Source organism: Gavialis gangeticus, unplaced genomic scaffold, assembly GCF_001723915.1.
Source record: "Gavialis gangeticus isolate Ggan-Ray unplaced genomic scaffold, GavGan_comp1, whole genome shotgun sequence".
NCBI lineage: Eukaryota > Metazoa > Chordata > Crocodylia > Gavialidae > Gavialis > Gavialis gangeticus.
Genome location: NW_017729032.1, coordinates 33288829 through 33293971, shown reverse-complemented (window position 1 = coordinate 33293971; position 5143 = coordinate 33288829). Strand labels below are relative to the sequence as shown.

The following is a 5143-nucleotide window of genomic DNA, read 5'->3' as shown; positions in this document are numbered from 1 at the left end:
AGAATGCTCTTCCTTCCACTTTGCTTCATCAGAAGTCTAAGGCTGTTTTGCCCACACCAGCATGGCTGCATAGGACTTTCAATGGACAGGAAGTTATGAAGAAAGGAGGGACAGCTTAGCAGTTCAGTCACTGGTCTGAGTACTGGGAAAACATATATCCAGACTCACTACAGGCTGACTGTATGATCCTGGATTAGTCACTCTATGCATCAACTCACCCACCTGCAAAATGGTGGAATACTTCCCTTCCTCACAAAGGTTTTGTGGGGTAAGTGTACTAATAGTCATGTGATCTCTGGGTAGTATGGAGCCATATATTTCAAGATCAGGGATGTCAAAACTCTTCTTCTGTTTCATGCTGTTTCCTATATCTTTACCATCTTACTGCCAAACACGAGGGCTACACAGATCTGTGGAGTACTGTGATTCTTCTGTAGCAGCTGTCCTTACAGCAGGAGGAATAAAGATGATGAAGACAATGCATGCAGATCATGCAGACAATGCATGAAACTGTTCAGCAGCTGTGGAGTGGTGCTTCTTAGCCTTGGAATTCAATACCTAGAGGTAGCCCTGATCATGCTACAAACCAGGACCAAATATCCATGCTGCAGAACATTTGGAGGCAGAAGGCCATACTCTAGAGTTGTATGCAGAAATCACCTGAGCCCGGCTGCAAAGGAAGATCTACTGTCTCAGTGCAGGAAATGGTGAATGCTGCTTTCTGGAAACACGTTTTCTGCTTTTGCAATCATGAATTTATTGGTTAATGAGCCATCAATTTGATGCTGAGAGATCCACCCTAGAAGTGGTCTTTCCAGGATGCAAGGCCAGTAAATAGGTCCCAGTGCACAAGATTGCATAGATTTCATATGCTCATGATATAAAACAGAATAAATGAAATGGGATTTTATTACTGTGCTGTGTAGTAGACAGGATACATATTCCAGTTCTGTACCCCTACCTTCTAAGTCCACAAAGGTGTGCTCCTCTATGTGGGTGCAGGCCTTGGTGGATCCCTGTGGGTGTTTCCCTGACATCAATGACTCCTCCTCCTATATTCTGTTTTCTGCATGTCCTCGAACAGTCTCATATGAAGTGAACTTGGGTTCGGTTCATGAAAGCGTGTACTCTATATTTATACCTTATTTATTCTATAAAGGTGCATATCTCCCCTGTCTTCTGTTCAGGGAAAGTCTGTCATTCTTCTATCTTTAGGAATAGAGCAGGTTTTGACATCAGAAGGCTGAGGGGGGATCTTGTGGCAGTATACAAATTCATGGGGGGTGGGAGGGGCAGCAGAGAATAGGAGATGCTCTATTTACCAGAGCACCCCCTGAAATAACCAGAAACAATGGCCACAAGTTGATGGAGAGTAGATTTAGGTTGAACATCAGAAAGAACTTCATGGTGAGTGTCGCCAGAAGCTGGAACTTCCAAGGGAGGTGGTGCTCTCCCCTACCCTGGGGGTCTTCAAGAGGAGACTGGACAAGCACCTCACTGGGGTCACATGATCCCAGTACCTTTTTCTGCCACTGGCAGGGGGTTGGGCTCGATGATCCTTTGACGTCCATTCCGACCCTAGCATCTATGAATCTATGAACTACCTGCACCAGATCTATCTTCCTGTCATAAAGGAGACTTTATGCTCCCAAGCAACTAGCAGCCCAAAGAAGGACTGAGCCTGCTTTCTAAGAATGTGCCAGGCAATCACAGGTTTATGGAATGCAATTCTAAATTATCATATAAACACTCATTTTTATTAGTTTTCATTCTATAAACCATCTAGGAAAGTTATGGAACCTCCATCACTGGAGGTGTTCAAAAAGAGGCGGTACTGGCATTGATCAGGGTGTAGCAGAAAGCCCCCTTTTCCTCTTGCGTGCATTTGCTTTCCCCTCTTTGGATATGTTTCTCCTCTTATTATTCTTATTATTTCTTCCTTCCTCTTTATTTCACTATAAGATAAGGAATTGTGTTTTAAAGTTTGTATGTGTGTATTTTATAGCTCCCCTTGTATTTTGGCATTTTTATCTATTTGCGTGACATGGCATTACTCTTGTAGCTTATGTTTTATACTCTTCACCTTTTAACTAAATGTGTTTTAGTTTTAGAAGTAAGTTATACACTGTAACAACGTTAACAAGGGCAGGAATCAAACTGCCACTTCCCCATATCAGGTGGGCCCCTGAAAGAGGAGTGAATCAGCGATTGAATGCGTAACACAGTAGCAGGCTTCAGTAACAAGTGGCAATTAACACTTACAGGAACCGCAGATCAACCAAGGGAAGAAATCAATAGGAGACAACGTAGCAACCGGGAATTTTCTAAAGTTCCCTAGAAGCCCTGGTCTGAGTTAATCAATGTCGGGGACCAACTTTTGGGGCTGAATATCTCCAGATCAACTGCTCCCAGAGCCCTATTCATAACAGCGGTAAATTAATCAAAAGTCATCAACGGACTCCCAAACCTGCATGTACATGGGGACGACCCCTGGGGCTGACAGATGCCATCCAGTAGCCACTGAGGGGGAAGTCCCACGAGGGTCAACGACCCCTGGATTGGCAAACCTGAAAACTGGGGAGTCACCAAAGTCTGCCAAGGACAGATAAAAAGCAGTGAAAAGTGACCCTCGGCGGCACCCTCTTGATCTCCAACTTGACCAGCACCTGACCTGTCCAGCCAGAAGGACCAGCCGGCGACCCGCTTCTGGAGGATAACACCACGCTGGAAGAAGCCTTGGTTGGCCATCGACGGCGGACTCCAGCACTTGTGGGATAGGTATACGCGACTCTGGTGCCCCTCCCCCCCACAAACATTCGTAGCTTGCTACTGTGTGTGTGCGTGTGCGTGTGCATGTGCGTGTGCGTGTGTGTGTGTGAAGGGACCAGCCCCAAGGTTTATGATTTGACTTCATTACAGTGTTTCAATCCGCCTAATAAACCAGAATTTCAAGGATCCCAAGTTGGACATTTGTAGCCAACAAGGGGTGATCTAGGCATAGCTATGGCTGTGTTCTATTATGAGTATTTTCCATACTTCCGGGCTTTGCTGGTTGTGGCATGGGGCCAGGAAGGAATATTTTTATCTTCCTGCTGCTACATTTGCCTTAGAAATATTGGGTATTGGCTGCAGCTAAGGCAGGGGATTTTGAATAGGGTGGCCAGATATTACTGCCTAGAGGGTCTTGCCCATCTGCTCATTGTTAGACCAGTCATCATATTTGAAGTCAGGAAGAAATTTTACCATATGGTTAGTTTGGTATGGCATTTGCCTTCCTTTGTAGTAAGGGTGTTTGGCCATCTTCCTGGAATCTCTCAAGTGTATTTTAACCTTTGAAGCATTAGGGCATTGGCCGTCATGGTCCCCCTGATTTACCTATGGCTGATTAGGGCATTATGTCTTGTGGGGTGTCTGGGTAGATCGTGTATTTTTGCTAGGAGGTTAGACAGGGATTGTAAAGGATGGTTTAGATAGGGTTGATCCTGCCTCAGGCAGGGGGGTGAACAAGATGACCTCTAAAGAGCCCTTCCAGCTCTACTTCTATGATTGTATAGGATGGACACTGTAAAACATAGTCCAGGTAATGCAAATTAGTGTAGTTCAACTCATTCTGCTTATAGGGCATTTGTACATGTGCTCTGGGGGGGTGGCACTTAAATTAAAGCAGCTCTGGGAGTTGCTCTAATTAGAGCACCCAAAGCATCTTGTGTATTATTATCCCCTTGCTGAAAAATGGTGGTGTGAGTGCTGTAACTAAAGCTATATTGAATGAACTTTAGTTAAAGCACTCCAGCCACTATTTTTCAGCAAGGGGACACTGATACATGAGATGCTAGAGTCTGTTGGAATGTGGGCATTACCATGCGCCAGCAGGCTCCAATGCACTGTAATTGCAGTGTCTTGGAACAGCCCCACTACTTGTGTAGAGGTGCCTGTTATAGGTGAGAATAAGGCTTTTTGAAAATAGCTGCTGTGATGATATCCTTTTCCAGCCTTCTCCTCGCCCTGGGGCTAGTTTGTGTCCCCCTCCCTCAATCTCAGGTGTCTTTCACTCTGGTTGCTAAGCAACCAGCTCTGCCTATGTGACTGACAGAAGAGAGAGCTCTCTGTTGTCCTAAGCAGTGACCTCATGGCAAAGGGGTAGTGGCTCAAGACATGTCAATCTCTGAGTTGACTGGTGATGCTTTTTAAATTGGTTGGTTAGCTTTAAACAACACCTGCCCTGATTAGTCCTGGAAGGTGTGGTCAGAAAAGTTTATTTAAGAGCCCCTTCTTCCTGGAAGGGAGAGAGCTCTATTGGGGAACATGTGAGTAACTGACCAGGCAGTGAGAAGGGGATCTCTCTTGAAACTCATGGACACACCATGAACTGCCAGCCTCCAGAGGAAAGCTCTGTCAGCCTCTGGATGATACTTGTGAGTAACTTACCTGAAACTTATCTAGATATATAGCTTGCAGTAAAGCAGATACATGATCAAAGGCTACCTAGCCACTGTTTGCTCTAAGATTATTATTTGTTACTTCCCTATCCTGTACCCTTCCTCAGGTCAACCCTCTGTACCAATAAAGTTATCTGCTGTACCAAGTGTGGTGGACTTGCTGAGAGAGGATTTGGGCATTCCTCTTTTATTCCCTTGGCTCACATGACCAAGGGAGGCTACTTTTTGTGCTTCAGGCTAAAGCAAGCACCCCACATTCTCACAGTGAGTCAAGCACCCTCAAGGACTGCAAGGCCTGTATACCCCAGGGGGCACAGATCCTGAAAACCATTGAGACCCCTGGGTGGTGGCAGAAGTAACCCCAGGCTTGTGGGTGTGCTCCAGGAAGGGGGTTGGCCAGATGTGAGGTGCCCCTGGGGAGGCACTTAGAGCTTGGTAGGTGGTCGGGCACAGTGAGGTGGGTGACTTAGTGCAGGAGTGCCCCCTGCTGGTCTGCCACAACTGCAACTTTAGGAGCATCCCTGGTCTTATATTGCAAATGCTTTAATCTTAGGAAGGGTAACTTGACTGCCTTGTCCAGTATGGAGAAGAAAAGATATTGCACAACATACGGTAATTGCAGGAGATGATGGTAAATTTTCTAAGATGAGTGTTGTCCCAAGTTAGGTAGAAGTGGCAGCAGAAGAAGAAATGGAAGTTTTGAA

At 45.7% G+C, this 5143-nt stretch overlaps 1 long non-coding RNA gene across 1 annotated transcript in view; it reads left to right on the top strand.

Annotated features, from left to right (window-relative positions):
- Positions 1-2727, top strand: part of LOC109303340 — a 26822-nt gene extending 24095 nt beyond the window's left edge. Inside the window, exon 4 of the long non-coding RNA XR_002099062.1 lies at positions 1849-2727. This is a non-coding gene — a long non-coding RNA (uncharacterized LOC109303340). The remainder of the gene's footprint in view (positions 1-1848) is intronic.
- Positions 2728-5143: the final 2416 nt, after the last annotated feature.